Source organism: Arachis ipaensis, chromosome B10, assembly GCF_059453495.1.
Source record: "Arachis ipaensis isolate K30076 ecotype BB chromosome B10, ASM5945349v1, whole genome shotgun sequence".
Lineage (NCBI taxonomy): Eukaryota > Viridiplantae > Streptophyta > Magnoliopsida > Fabales > Fabaceae > Arachis > Arachis ipaensis.
The window spans coordinates 59817858-59834483 of record NC_142435.1 but is presented as its reverse complement, the minus strand read 5'-3'; the positions used below and the strand labels follow the sequence as shown (position 1 = coordinate 59834483).

General features: G+C 41.4%; 1 non-coding gene and 1 pseudogene across 1 annotated transcript; both read right to left on the bottom strand.

The window, feature by feature from the left end:
- Positions 1-4062: 4062 nt before the first annotated feature.
- On the bottom strand, positions 4063-4166 carry LOC148580222 (small nucleolar RNA R71). The gene has a single exon (XR_015894108.1). It is a non-coding gene; the product is annotated as a small nucleolar RNA R71 (small nucleolar RNA).
- An 11990-nt stretch (positions 4167-16156) lies between these two features.
- On the bottom strand, positions 16157-16258 carry LOC148580221 (small nucleolar RNA R71; annotated as a pseudogene).
- Between the last annotated feature and the right edge of the window lie 368 nt (positions 16259-16626).

Sequence of the window (16626 nt, the reverse complement as noted above, 5' to 3'; positions counted from 1 at the left end):
TAGCAGCGGGCACCTCTGTCTCATGAGTGCTCGGCATCACGTAGTTACTCAGGATCTGCTGCCAAAGTCGAGCCTCATCATTCAAATATATCAGCTTGATTCCCTTAGGCATCACTGTATTCTTTCCCATGACCCCTGGGGCAGTAGGATCAAGGGCTATTCTCTGCTTGACTGCATCCCAGTCAAATCTCATGTATCTCATATCCTCTTCAGCCTTTTGGTAACTATCAGGCTGATCTGACTTAGGCTGAAGCCGGAGGATATCCTCAATAGCTTCCTCAGTCACTAAAATCTGTTTCTCTCTGAGGTGCACTGCATCCAGGGAAGTCTTGAAATAGTTACAGTAAAATTCTCTGACCCAGGATGCATTGACCTCTGTCAAGTTCCTTTCCAAGAAGAACCAGCCTCTTTGTTTTAGCTGTTCGGAAGTGTACTGAGTGAGTTCTTCTGGAATTTTAAGAGTTCTTTCCAGGTAGAGGTTCCTGGAAGTGGCAAACACTCGATACTTTAGCTCACAGTATTTGTTGCAAATTTGACTTGATCTGTGGCAGTGAGGAGCTGGTCGGCCTTTTCCTGTGGGGTAAAGTTCTTTTCCCGCCAGGAATCGTCATGAAATAGTTCCAAGATTGAGGTAGAAGATTCTCCTCTTTTTTATTTGCATGTAGTTGCCTTGCCTTTTCCTTTACTTTTGGTATCAAACATCCTGAAAAGCAGAAGTAGCACGATATAATTGAAGAACTAAAGCAGGAAAACAAGTAGGCAAGTAGGGTTTTGTCAATGTAAGCATAAAGGCAAAAAGAGCAATAGAAGCATGAAATGAGGTAAATATATGTACATTTTGGATTGAATTCGAGTTAAAAGTCTGAGATTAAAAATCACAATCCAAAATATATTTGATGCCAGGGCATCTTGGCCAGTTTCACTGACCTTTTCTTTACTGTTTTTAGGGTAGTTTCATGCATTTCTTTAGGAAATAAGCTAGTTTTGGGTAGATATTCACCTACACCTTGATTCAAGCATACATTGTGCATTTTACATTATTTCATGAGGATTTTGCATGAATTTAGTGACAAATTGTATGCTGCATTACCCATGACTTGGACTAGAACTTTGATGCACTCTGTTGCTTGATTTCAGGACCAAAGGAAGCAAGGAAAGGGAGGTAACTTGCAAGGTTAATAAGAAAAGTGATTTCCAATAACACTCTCAAAGCCATCATTGCCCACGTTAAGAGTCACGTTAACTAAGTTAACGTGCACTCTAACGTGGAGAAGGGAAGTTGAGCCAATGTTAGTGACACTTAACATTGTCACTAACGTTGGCAAACACTCATGAGTGGCCACGTTAGAGCCCACGTTAACCTAGTTAACGTGGCCTCTAACGTTAAAGGAGGAAGAGAAGCCAACGTTAGTGACATTCAACATTGTCACTAACGTTGGCCTAAGGATGCAACACACCACGTTAACTCCCACGTTAAATTGGTTAACGTGGGAGCTAACGTGAGAAGTGAGAGTTGTCGACAACGTTAGTGACACTCAACATTGTCACTAATGTTGGAAGCAACCACACAACCCCCCAAGGAGCCACGTTAACTTCCACGTTAACTTAGTTAACGTGGAAGCTAACGATGAGGAATGAATGATGAGCCAACGTTAGTGACACTCAACATTGTCACTAACGATGGGATGGCTAAGAATGGCCACGTTAACCTAGTTAACGTGGACTCTAACGTGAGATCTAGGGGCACATTGGAACGTTAGTGACAATGTTGAGTGTCACTAACGTTCTCGAAGTTTGGCAAGGCCACGTTAGAAGCCACGTTAACCTAGTTAACGTGGGCTTTAACGTGAAGCAAATAGGGGCACACTGGAACGTTAGTGACAATGTTAAGTGTCACTAACGTTCTCGAAGTTTGGCAAGGCCACGTTAGAAGCCACGTTAACCTAGTTAACGTGGGCTCTAACGTGAGGCAAAGGGGTACATTGGAACGTTAGTGAAAATGTTAAGTGTCACTAACGTTCTCGAACTTATACTTTCACTAAATGTTAACACCCCTAACGCCCTGAGCTAAAGTCTCTGCCAACTTAGCACTTTCTCTCTGCAAGAAAAGCCAAGCCCAAATGAAGAAAAGAACTGCTTCAAACTCAAGATCCAAAGGCCCAAGACTTGAAGAGCAAACTAGAAGCTGAGAAGAGTAGTATATATAGGAGTAGCTTTGAATTGTTAAAGGAGAGTTCAAAAAGTTGGAAAAAGAGAATTACTCTCTGTATTTTACTTTCTCTGCAATTTCTAGTTCTATGATGTATTCTCCATCTTTATTTTCATTTTCAAGAGCTATGAACAACTAAACCCCTTTCATTGGGTTAGGGAGCTCTGTTGTAATTTGATGGATCAATACTAATTTTCATTATTCTTCTATCTTTTCTCTTGATTTTACTTGAAAGCTTTCGATCTTCATCCCATTGAGTAGTTATCTTGGAAGAGAAGCTATTCAAACTTGGATCTCTTTTGAACCTTGAAAGAGGAATAAAGAGATCAAGCTAGAAATGCTTTCTCATGCTGGACCAAATTAGGTTTGGATGGGTATGTGACTATAACCCTCTCAGTACTTGATTTGGGAAATGCATGTGGTATAATCAGTGACCATACTTCATCTCTTCTCATGAGCAATTGACCAAAGAATTGGCTATTGATCAAGATTTGAGAGATTGAATTGCAAGAAATTGTAATTCAATCACTTAAGATTGCCAAGGAGATCAATGAGTGCATTGATTGAGGAAGAGATGAAAATGAACTTGATCCGGAGAATTGTAACATCTCGTAAGCCCAATGAACTCCCCATCTCTAATCTTACCCATTCTCTTTAATTTCTGCCATTTACTTTTATGAGCAAATCCCCCATTCCCATTTACAATTCTGCAATTTATTTTCAGTCATTTACTTCCAGTCCTTTAATTCTAGCATTTACTTTTCTGTTATTTACATTCCCGCCATTTTATTTTCTGCAACTCTCAACCCAAATTCTGGATTCGCTCAACTAGAATATTCTTCTAATTAAAGTTGCTTGATCAATCAATCCCAGTGGGATTCGACCTCACTCTATTGTGAGTTTTTACTTGACGACAAATTCGGTATACTTGCCGAAAGGAGATTTGTTGAGAGACAAGTTTTCCGTGCATCAAGTTTATGGTGCCGTTGCCGGGGATTGATTGTGCATCAACAATGATTAAATTGGAAGATCACTAGATTAAGCATTTTTATTTTTGTGAATTTCATTTTCTGTTTGAGTGATTTACTTTTTGTTTTCGTCAAACTTCTTCCCTTCCCCCTCTACTCTTTTGTTTTACTTTGTTATTTTCAATTCTGTTTGCTAACCCACTAACTGTTTGATATATTGCATCACCCACAACTAACAGTAATTCTGACACAAATACTTTCTGCACCTATCTTTTCTTGCTTGCACTTGATGGTTGTATGACAGGGAGAAGAAGTGGGGCTTCAACTTCCTTCGATTCTGAACCTGAGAGGACCTTCCTTAGATTAAAGAGGGAGGCAAGAGGAAAGAAAGTGGTTGGTGCTGAGGAAGAAGAGGAATTCTTTGAAACAAACATGGAAGACAACATGGAAAACCATCATGAAGAAGATGATCACAACCATGGGGGAGGAGGTAGAGCAAATCATGCTGGGGAGGATAGAAGAGTTTTGGGCTCTTACATCAATCCAAACCCAGGCAATTGTGGAAGTAGCATCCAAAAGCCAACAATCCATGCCAACAACTTTGAACTTAAACCACAGCTCATCACCCTTGTTCAGAACAACTGCTCGTTTGGAGGAGGTGTTCAAGAAGACCCCAATCAACATTTGACCACCTTCCTGAGAATATGTGACACAGTGAAGTCTAATGGTGTTCACCCTGACGCCTATAGACTGCTCCTATTTCCATTCTCACTTAGGGACAAAGTAGCCAAGTGGCTGGAATCCTTCCCAAGGGAAAGCTTGACAACTTGGGAAGACGTGGTGAACAAATTTTTAGCAAGATTTTACCCTCCTCAACGAATCAATAGGCTGAGAGCTGAGGTCCAAACTTTCAGGCAACAAGATGGTGAGACTCTATATGAAGCATGGGAGAGGTTCAAGGACTTAACAAGGAGGTATCCACCTGACATGTTCAACGAATGGGTGCAGCTGCACATTTTCTATGAAGGACTCTCTTATGAGTCAAAGAAGGCTGTAGACCATTCATCCAGAGGATCTTTGAACAAGAAGAAGGCTATTGAGGAAGCCATAGATGTTATTAAAATAGTAGCAGAGAACGACTACTTCTATGCTTCCGAAAGAGAGAACACAAGAGGAGTAATGGAGCTAAACAATGTAGATGCTCTGTTGGCCCAAAACAAGCTCATTATCCAGCAGCTGGCTGACCTCACCAAGAAGATGGAGATGAACTAAGTAGCAGCAATCTACACTTCATCAACAACCCAAGAAGGAGTGAATGAAGAAGCAGAGGGGAGTCAGGAGCCAGCCAACTATATTGGGAATTCACCAAAGAAAAACTATGATCCATACTCCAAGACCTACAACCCTGGATGGAGAAACCACCCAAACTTTGGGTGGGGAAGTGAGCAAGATCAAAACCAAGACCAGAGACGTTACAACTCCAACAACAATGCAGCTCACCAGCAATTCACACAGAGGACATCTCAACACCCCCACAACAACACTTCTCCACACGCCTATCAAAACCAAAATAGCACATCTGCTCCGAATCACTCATCAATTGATGACAAGCTCTCTAAGATTGAAGCCTTACTTGAAGGAATATGCCAAGAGATTCAAGAAAATAAGGTGTTCAAAGAGGAGGTGCGAGCCAATATTTAGAACCAGGGAGAGACCATCAGGAAGCTGGAATTTTAGGTGGGATATTTAGCTGAGAAGATTCCCAAACCTACTGATAGCTTCCCAAGTGACACGGAGAAAAACCCCAAAGGAGAAGCAAAGAAAGTAAGATGGGAAGATTGCAAAATGGTCACTGCAGGTGATCAAGAGACTGAAGACAAGCAAGGCAAACTTTGCAAACAACCTGAAGACAACTCAACAAAGGAAGAGGATAGAGATCGCCAAGAAAATTACTGAGTAAGAAAATTACTGAACTCCCTCCTAGTACTCTCCCAATAAATACAGAAGAAAACCCAAAGAGAGAATGCAAGGCCATAAACACGTCCCACATGGCCGAATACATAGAAGAGGGAAAGGCAGTGATTTCCACTGAGGAAGACCTCAATGGACGTCCACTGGCCTCCAAGGATTTCCCTAATGAGGAACCATGGGAATCTGAGGCTCATATAGAGACCATAGAGATTCCATTAAACTTGCTTTTGCCATTCATGAGCTCTGATGAGTATTCTTCCTCTGAAGAGGATGAAGATGTTACTGAAGAGCAAGTTGCTAAGTACCTTGGAGCAATCATGAAGCTAAATGCCAAGTTATTTGGTAATGAGACTTAGGAGGATGAACCCCCATTGCTCACCAAAGAATTGGATGACTTGACTAGGCAAAGATTACCTCAGAAGAGACAGGATCCTGGAAAATTCTCAATACCTTGTACCATAGGTACCATGACCTTTGAGAAGGCTCTGTGTGACCTGGGATCAAGTATAAACCTCATGCCTCTCTCTGTGATGGAGAAGCTAAGGATCCTTGAGGTACAAGCTGTAAGAATCTCACTAGAGATGGCAGACAATTCAAGGAAACAGGCTTATGAACTTGTAGAGGATGTCTTGGTAAAGGTTGAAGGCCACTACATCCCTGCTAATTTCATAATCCTAGACACTAGGAAGTGTATGGATGAATCCATCATCCTTGGCAGACCTTTCCTAGCCATAGCAAAAGCTGTGATTGATGTTGACAGAGGAGAATTGGTCCTTCAAGTGAATGAGGACTTCCTTGTGTTTAAAGCTCAAGGATCTCCCTCTATAACCATGGAGATGAAGCATGAAAAGCTTCTCTCAATGCAGAGTCAAATAGAGCCCCCACGTTCAAACTCTAAGTTTGGTGTTGAGAGGCCATCATCATGCTCTGAGTATTTGTGAGGCTCCATGAGAGCCCACTGTCAAGCTATTGACATTAAAGAAGCGCTTGTTGGGAGGCAACCCAATTTTATTTAATCATATCTATTTATTTTTCATTGTTATTTTATGTTTTCTGTAGGTTGATGATCATGTGAAGCCACAAAAATAACTGAAAAAGCAAAAATAGAATGAAAAACAGTATTAAAAACAGCACACCCTGGAGGAGAAGCTTATTGGCGTTTAAACGCCAGTAAGGGTAGCAGAATGGGCGTTAAACCCCCAGTCTGGCACCATTCTGGGCGTTTAATGCCAGAAATGGGCACCAAACTGGCATTTAACGCCAGAAATGGGCACAGAGCTGGCATTTAACGCCAGAAAAGGGCAAAAAACTGGCATTTAATGCCAGAAAGGGAAGATAAGCTGGCGTTAAACGCCAGAAATGGGCAGCAACCTGGTGTTTAACGCCAGGATTGGCAATCAAGGGGGCGTTTATACACCAGCATGGTGCTGGAATGAGAAATCCTTGACACCTCAGGATCTGTGGACCCCACAGGATCCCCACCTACCTCATCTCTTTCTCTCTTCTTCACATCTTCCCATAACACCCTTCCCCAAATACCCTTCACCAATCACCTCAATACCTCTTCCCCAAAAACCCCTCACCTATCTAATCCTACCCTCTTCTCCATAATCTCTTCACCAATCCACATCCATCCACCATAGATCCCTACCTATCTCACCATTCAAATTCAAACCACTTTCCCTCCCAAACCCACCCATACATAGTCGAACCCTACCCCTCTCTCCACTCCTATATAAACCCATCTTTCCTCATTCATTTTCACACATCATACACACTACTTCTCCTCCTTGGCCGAACCACAAAACCCCCTCCATCTCCTCCATTTTCTTCTTCTACTCTTTTCTTTCTTCTTATGCTCGAGGATGAGCAAACCTTCTAAGTTTGGTGTGGTAAAATCTAAAGTTTTTTATTTTTCCATAACCATTTATGGCACCTAAGGCCGGAGAAACCTCTAGAAAGAGGAAAGGAAAGGCAAAAGCTTCCGTCTCTGAGTCATGGGAGATAGAGAGATTCATCTCAAGGGTGCATCAAGACCACTTCTATGAAGTTGTGGCCAAAAAGAAGGTGATCCCCGAGGTCCCCTTCAAGCTCAAAAAGGGTGAATATCCGGAGATCCGACTTGAGATTCGAAGAAGAGGTTGGGAAATTCTCACAACCCCATTCAACAAGTCAGAATCTTAATGGTTCAAGAGTTTTATGCCAATGCATGGATCACCAAGAATCATGATCAAAGTGTTAACCCGGACCCAAAGAATTGGCTTACAATGGTCCGGGGAAAATGCTTAGATTTTAGTTTGGAAAATGTAAGGTTGGCATTCAACTTGCCCATGATGCAAGGAGATGCACGCCCCTACACTAGAAGGGTCAACTTTGATCAAAGGTTGGACCAAGTCCTCATAGACATTTGTGAAGAGGGCGCTCAATGGAAGAGTGATTCAAGAGGGAAGCCGGTTCAACTAAGAAGGCATGACCTCAAGCCCGTGGCTAGGGGATGGTTGGAGTTCATCCAACGCTCAATCATTCCTACTAGCAACTGGTCTGAAGTTACTATAGACCGAGCTATCATGATCCATAGCATCATGATTAGAGAGGAAGTAGAAGTTCATGAAGTTATATCCCTAGAACTCTACAAGGTGGCGAATAAGTCCTCTACTTTGGCAAGATTAGCCTTCCCTCATCTCATTTCTTACCTCTGCAATTCAGCTGGAATTGACATAGAGGGAGATATCCTCATTGATGAGGACAAGCTCATCACTAAAAAAAGGATGGAGCAAACAAGAGAGCCCACTCATGGACAAGAGCATGAGGAAATTCCTCATCATGAAATCCCTGAGATGCCTCAAGGGATGCATTTTTCTCCACAAAATTATTGGGAGCAAATCAACACATCCCTAGGAGAATTAAGTTCCAACATGGGATAACTAAGGGTGGAGCACCAAGAGCATTCCATCCTCCTCCATGAAATTAGAGAAGACCAAAGAGTCATGAAGGAGGAGCAACAAAGGCAAGGAAGAGACATTGAGGAGCTCAAGGACTCCATAAGATCTTCAAGAGGAAGATCAAGCCGCCATCACTAATGTGGACCCGTTCTTTAATTTCTTTGTTCTTATTTCTCTGTTTTTCGAAAATTATGATTTATGTTTTATTTATGTTTGTGTCTTATTACATGATCACTAGTGTCTAAGTGTCTATGCCTTAAAGCTATGAATGTCCTATGAATCCATCACCTTTCTTAAATAAAAAGTGCTTTTAATTGCAAAAAGAAAAAGAAGTACATGAATTTTGAATTTTAAAACAGATTAATTATTTTGATGTGGTGGCAATACTTTTTGTTTTTCTGAATGAATGCTTGAACAGTGCATATTTTTTAATTTATTGCTCATGAATGTTAAAAGTGTTGGCTCTTGAAAGAACGATGAAAAAAGGAGAAATGCTATTGATAATCTGAAAAATCATAAAATTGATTCTTGAAGCAAGAAAAAGCAGTGAAAAGCTTGCAGAAAAAAATATATGCGAAAAAAAAGAGGCAAAAAATAAAAAAAAGAGAGAGAGAAAAAAAGAGAAAGAAAAAGCAAGCAGAAAAAGCCAATAGCCCTTTAGACCAAAAGGCAAGGGTAAAATAAAAAGGATCCAAGGCTTTGAGCATCAGTGGATAGGAGGGCCCACAGGAACAAAATCCTGGCCTAAGCGGCTAAACCAAGCTGTCCCTAACCATGTACTTGTGGCGTGAAGGTATCAAGTGAAAAGCTTGAGACTGAGCGGTTAAAGTCGTGGTCCAAAACAATAAGAGTGTGCTTAAGAGCTCTGGACACCTCTAATTGGGGACTCTAGCAAAGCTGAGTCATAATCTAAAAAGGTTCACCCAGTTATGTGTCTGTGGCATTTATGTATCCCGTGATAATACTGGAAAACAAAATGCTTAGGGTCATGGCCAAGACTCATAAAGTAACTGTGTTCAAGAATCAACATACTGAACTAGGAGAATCAATAACACTATCTAAATTCTGAGTTCCTATAGATGCCAATCATTCTAAACTTCAAAGGATAAAGAGAGATGCCAAAACTGTTCAGAAGCAAAAAGCTAATGGCCCCGCTCATCTAATTAAGACTGATCTTCATAGATGTTTTTGGAATTCATTGTATATTCTCTTCTTTTTATCCTACTTTATTTTTATTTTCTTGGGGACAAGCAACAATTTAAGTTTGGTGTTGTAATGAGTGGATAATTTATACGCTTTTTGGCATTATTTTTAGGTAGTTTTTAGTATATTTTAGTTAGTTTTTATTATATTTTTATTAGTTTTTAAATAAAAATCACATTTCTGGACTTTACTATGAGTTTGTGTATTTTTCTGTGATTTCAGATATTTTCTAGCTGAAATTGAGGGACCTGAGCAAAAATCTGATTCAAAGGCTGAAAAAGGACTACAAATGCTGTTAGATTCTGACCTCCCTGCACTCGAAGTGGATTTTCTGGAGCTACAGAGGCCCAATTGGCGCGCTCTCAATTGCGTTGGAAAGTAGACATCCTGGGATCTCCAGCAAAGTATAATAGTTTATACTTTGCCCGAGATTTGATGGCCCAAACCGGCGTTCCAAGTCAGCATAAAAATTCTGGCGTCAAAACGCCAGAACTGGCATAAAGCTGGAGTTAAACGCCCAAACTGGCACAAAAGCTGGCGTTTAACTCCAAGAAAAGTATCTACACATGAAAGCTTCAATTCTCAGCCCAAGCACACACTAAGTGGGCCCGGAAATGGATTTCTACATTAATTACTTATTTCTATAACCCTAGGCTACTAGTTCTCTATAAATAGGACCTTTTGCTATTGTATTTTCATTTTTCAATCAATCGTTGAATCATGCTTTGATGATTGAACCCTCTTTGGGAGGCTGGCCATTCGGCCATGCCTAGACCTTCTTTTATTTATGTATTTTCAACGGTGGACTTTCTACACACCATAGATTAAGGTGTGGAGCTCTACTGTTCTTCATGAATTAATGCAAAGTACTATTGTTTTTCTATTCAACTCAAGCCTATTTCTTCTCTAAGATATTCATTCACACTCAAGAACATGATGAATGTGATGATTATGTGACACTCATCACTATTCTCACCTATGAACGTGTGCCTAACAACCACTTCCGTTCTACATGCAAACAAGCTTGAATGTGTATCTCTTGGGTTTCTAATCTTAGATTAAAACCTTCGTGGTATAGGCTAGAATTATTGGCGACCATTCCTGAGATCCGGAAAGTCTAAATCTTGTCTGTGGTATTCCGAGTAGGATCTGAAAAGGGATGACTTTGACGAGCTTCAAACTCGCGAGTGTTGGGCGTAGTGACAGACGTAAAAGGATCAATGGATCCTATTCCAACATGATCGGAACCGACAGATGATTAGCCGTGCGGTGACAGCGCATTTGGACCATTTTCACTGAGAGGACGGGAGGTAGCCATTGACAACAGTGAAACCCAACATACAGCTTGCCATGGAAAGGAGTATGAATGATTGGATGAAGACAATAGGAAAGCAAAAGTTCAGGAGGAACAAAGCATCTTCATATGTTTATCTGAAATTCTCACCAATGAATTACATAAGTATCTCTATCCTATTTTATATTTTATTCATCTTTTAATTATCATTTCTCCATAACCATTTCAATCCGTCTGACTGAGATTTACAAGATGACCATAGCTTGCTTCAAGCCGACAATCTCCGTGGGATCGACCCTTACTCACGTAAGGTTTATTACTTGGACGACCCAGTGCACTTGCTGGTTAGTTGTGCGGAATTGTGAAAAAGAGTTGAGCTTACAATTGTGCGTACCAAGTTGTTGGCGCCATTGATGATCACAATTTCGTGCACCACAAGCCAGGAGTTGGGCGTGGCATGCCAGTGTAGTTTTCTAGAGAGCAATAATGAAGGCCACTAAAGGGGCGTGGAACTCCAAGCTAGGCATGGCATGCCTAACCCTTCACATACTATGGGCATTGACGAACTGATTTTCTGCCAGTAAAGAAATTTTTTAAAAATAATCGCGTTGCTAGTATAGTTTCTAAACCAACAGAGAATCTTTTCGTACAAAAATTTGGTTGTCACAAGTAACAAAACCCAATAAAATTTATAACCGAAGTATTTAAACCTCGGGTCGTCTTCTCATGGAATTGCAAGGAAGTATGATTTATTATTGGTTATGGAAAATTGTATTTTTGGGTTTTTTTTCGAAATAAGGAACAAAAAAAATAAATTGCAAGAATTAAAATAAATTAATAATTAGAAAAACTCTTGGCAAGGTATGAGAACTGGAAATCCTATCCTAGTTATCCTTATCAGGTGTGATGAGAATTGGATTTTGCTCCCACTTAGTTAACCCTTACTGAATAAAGGAAAGTCAAGTGGACTAATCAACTTGATTCCTCAAGTCCTAGTCAACTCCTATGGAAAGACTAGCTTTAGAGGGATTCAAATCAATCAGCAAATTCCGATGTTCATTTGACAACTCAAGTGTCACCAATTACTTAACCAAAGCCAAAAGGAGAAAATAAATCTAAATTAAATTGAAAGCATCATAAATAGAATAAAAAAATCATTAATCTGAAATACCTCAAATTGCATTTAAACATAAATTCAAGTCCTAACATGGAAAGGTTCATAAGCCAAATTGAAAAGATAAATAACAATTAAAGTAATAGAATAAATAAAACTAGAAAGTAATTTAAAGGAACATTGAACCTGTGATTGAAGAAATAACCATAAACTAAAAGGAATCCTAATTCTAAAAATCTAAATCCTAAATCTTAAATCCTAAGAGAGAGGAGAGAGCCTCTCTCTCTAAAAGCTACATTTAAATCCTAATAATTGTGAATGTGAATGTATGAATTGTTGATGAATGGATGCATTCCCCCATTTTATAGCCTCTAATCTATGTTTTTTGGGACGAAAACTGGGTCAAAAACAGCCCAAAAATCGCCCCCAGTGATTTTTGGTACGTACATGTCGCTGCAAAGTAACGCGGAAGCGTCGTCCACGCGTTAGCGTGGATTGGGTTTTTGCCAAGTCACGCGTGCGCATGATCCACGCGTGCGCGTCGCCGCATCACCTGGCTTCGGGGTAGCTATAGCAAATTATATATCGTTGCTAAGCCCCAGATGTTAGCTTTCCAATGCAACTAGAACCGTATCATTTGGACCTTTGTAGATCAAGTTATGGTCGATTTAGTATCAGGAGGTCAGGTTGGACAGCATTAGCAATTCCTTCAGTTTCTTGTATTCCTTCCACTTTTGCATGCTTCCTTTCCATCCTCTAAGTCATTCCTACCCTATAATCTCTGAAAAAACTTAACACACATATCACAGCATCGAATGGTAATAAGAGAGGATTAAACATAGGAAATTTAAGGCCAAAGAAGCATGTTTTCAATCATAGCACAAAATCAGGAAGGAAAACGTAAAACATGCGAATTGTATGAATAAGTGTGAGAATAATGGATAAAATCCAATAGATTAAGCACAGGATAAACCCTAAAAATGGGGTTTATCAGGCGTGCCACTTGAGCCATGGGCGTGGCACGCCAGTTCATCACTCCAGAAGGGATCATCACCTGGGCGTGCCACTTGGTATCGAAGGCGTGGCACACCAGCTTCAAAAGTCACTTGGGCATGCCACTTGAAGAGCCAAGCGTGGCATGCCAAGCTTAAAAGAGATACACTAAAGGGGCATGCCACTTGAGCATCAAGGCGTGGCACGCTAGTACAAATTTTCAGAGACGAAGACAAAGGCCCAAGCACTGGGCGTGCCACTTGGTATCGAAGGCGTGGCACGCCATCTCTCATCCTCACTTGGGCGTGCCACTTGAGCATCCAGACATGGCACGCCAACACTCAAGAAAGCCAAAGAAAAGCTGGGCATGCCACTTGGTATCGAAGGCATGGCAAGCCAGCTCTAGAATGGCATGCCACTTGAAGGACCAAGCGTGGCACGCCAATTACTGGACCAAGGCAAAATGCTGGGCGTGGCACGATAGACCCTGGGCATGGCACGCAAGTTATATTTTCCAGAGAGGGAGATAGGGGACCAACCATAGGGGCGTGCCACTTGGTATCGAAGGCGTGGCACACCAGCTTCAAAAGTCACTTGGGCATGCCACTTGAAGAGCCAAGCGTGGCATGCCAAGCTTAAAAGAGATACACTAAAGGGGCATGCCACTTGAGCATCAAGGCGTGGCACGCTAGTACAAATTTTCAGAGACGAAGACAAAGGTCCAAGCACTGGGCGTGCCACTTGGTATCGAAGGCGTGGCACGCCATCTCTCATCCTCACTTGGGCGTGCCACTTGAGCATCCAGACATGGCACGCCAACACTCAAGAAAGCCAAAGAAAAGCTGGGCATGCCACTTGGTATCGAAGGCATGGCAAGCCAGCTCTAGAATGGCATGCCACTTGAAGGACCAAGCATGGCACGCCAATTACTGGACCAAGGCAAAATGCTGGGTGTGGCACGATAGACCCTGGGCATGGCACGCAAGTTATATTTTCCAGAGAGGGAGATAGGGGACCAACCATAGGGGCGTGCCACTTGGTATCGAAGGCGTGGCACGCCAGCTACCATTTCTCACTTAGGCGTGCCACTTGAGTCTCAAGCATGGCACGCCAGCATCACCAATCAGCAAGAAGAAGACTTGAGCGTGCCACTTGAGTTCTGGGCGTGGCGCGCCAATGAAGGAACCAAGCACACAAATGGGCATGGCACGCCAGACCCTGGGCGTGCCACGCTAGTTCAACTTTCCAGAAACAAGAACAAGAAGGAGAAGGTTTGGGCGTGCCACTTGAGGTCGAAGGCGTGGCACGCCAGGCTACACAAGTGCTTAAAGAACCGTGGGCGTGCCACTTGAGGTCGAAGGCGTGGCACGCCAGGCTACACAAGTGCTTAAAAAACCCTGGGCGTGCCACTTGGGCTCGAAGGCGTGGCACGCCAGGGATGCCAATGAAGGAGGGCGTGCCACTTGAAGAGTTGGGCGTGGCACGCCAAGCCAGATTTAGAGCTGGGCGTGGCACGCCACTGAAGCGCCAGTCACACGCCAGCTGGGAGATCACGTTTATTGAGTTTCTTTTCCCTCCAAATTGTATTTTCCTTTTCACTTTTGTATTTTCATTATTTCTAGTGCTAGGAGTAGTATAAATAACCCCTGAAAGTACTGAGAAGAGGGTTAAGCAGTTAGGAAGCTAAGTTATGGAGTAGAGTTTTTGATTTACTTTTTCACTTTATCATCTCTTCCATCTCTTGTACTTTTCTCTGAGCTATGAGTAGCTGAATTCCCTCTCATTGAGAGAGGAAGCTCTGTTGTACTTGATGGATTAATGATAGTTAATTTTTTCTTCTCTTCATCTTCTTTTTGATTTGATAGAAGGAATTTTGTTTTAATGTTAGTATTCAATCATCTTGGAAAAGAGATTGAATACAAAATGGGTTTCATGGGAACCTTGGAAAAGGAAACATGAAACCAAGCTAGAAATCCCTTCTCACACTTGAGTAAGATCTGGGTTTTAGTGTTTGGATATGGTGACATATAATCCTCCCTCTACTTGGACCTATGATGATGTGTGGTATAATCAGGGACCAAGCATATCTCTCTTCATGAGCAATTAGACCAAGGAATTGGCTATTGAACAAGATCTGAGAGATTGAGTCACCAAGGAATTGGGGCTCAATCAATCATGATTGCCAAGAGGTCAATGAGTTGCATGATTGAAGAGGATATGAGCTGGATTTAATCCAAAGAGACAACATCTCCTGATCTCAATGAATTCCCCTATTCTCATCTTCCACATTCTTTATAGCTTTCTTTACATTCTGCAAATCCCATTCCCATTTACAATTAAGTCATTTATGTTTCTGCACTTTACGTTATTGCCCTTTCCTTTTCTGCACTTTACTGCTTTTATTTACCTTTGAGCCATTTATAATTCTGCCCATTTACCATTCTGTAATCATAATCTATTCTGTTTAGCTTGACTAATTTACCAATTAATTAAAATTGCTCAAATCTACCAATCTCTATGGATACGATCCCACTCCACTGTGGGTTATTACTTGATGATAATTTTGGTGCGTTTACCAAAAGAACGGATTCATCAAATTTTATATGGGGAGTGAATTCCGGTCATCAAATTTTATGGCATTGTTGCTGGGGATTGGTTTGAATTTGACAATGATTAAATTGATTGGAGAGCTAGATTAAGCATTTTAATTACCTTGTTATTCTTCTTTTAACTTTCTTTTTTTCCATTCTGTTTTAATTTTACCTTGATCATTTTAGTTATTCCTTGTTCATATTTCTATTCTTCTAACTGTTTGATTAATTGTATCAACCAAGCTAACTACTAATCTTAACAAGAGTGAGTACTTCACTTGCCCTCTGCTTGCTGTTTGTTGAATGTATGACAGGTAGAAGGGGAGAAACTTCATCCTCCTTCAATAGTGAACCTGAGAGGACCTTCCTTAAATTAAGGAGGGAAGCAAGAGGCAAAGGCATAGTTAGAGAGGAAATAGTGGAGGAAGATCTGAGAACTACCATGGATGACGAAGTGCAAGACCATGTTTAAGGGGATGCTGGCAATCATGTTGGGCAAGAAAGGAGAGTCTTAGGCTCCTGCATCAACCCAAATCCAGGAAACTGTGGCAGCAGCATTCTCAAACCAACAATCCATGCTAACAACTTTGTGTTAAAACCTTAACTCGTCACACTTGTCCAGAATAATTGTTCATATGGAGGAGGTGCCCAAGAGGACCCAAACCAACATCTCACTACATTCTTGAGGATCTATGACACTGTAAAGTCCAATGGTGTACACCCTGATACCTACAAGCTACTTTTGTTCCCTTTCTCACTCAGAGATAAGGCAGCAAAGTGATTGAAAGCATTTCCCAAGGAGAGCTTGACTACATGGGATGATGTTGTGAACAAATTTCTAGCAAGATCCTACCCTCCACAGAGAGTCAACAGACTAAGAACTGAGGTGCAAACTTTCAGACAGCAAGATGGTGAAACACTTTATGAGGCCTGGGAAAGGTTCAAAGATTTTACAAGGAAATGCCCACCGAATATGTTCAATGAATGGGTGCAACTACACATCTTCTATGAAGGGCTGTCATATGAGTCAAAGCAAGCATTAGATCATTTTTCAGGTGGCTTACTCAACAAGATGAAAACCATTGAAGAAGCCATAAATGTCATAGAGACTGTAGCTGAGAATGAGTACTTCTATGCTTCAGATAAAACTCAAAGGAAAGGAGTGATAGAGCTTAATTTCATGGATGCCCTGCTAGCCCAAAAGAAAGTGATCACTGCACAACTAGCAGCCTTGACCAAGAAGGTGGAGAAGAATCAAGTCTCAGCCATTCAAGCCCAAGCCCCTCAACAAGAAGGAGATGCACCAGAAGTTGAATTTGAATGAGAGTAAGCTAACTATGT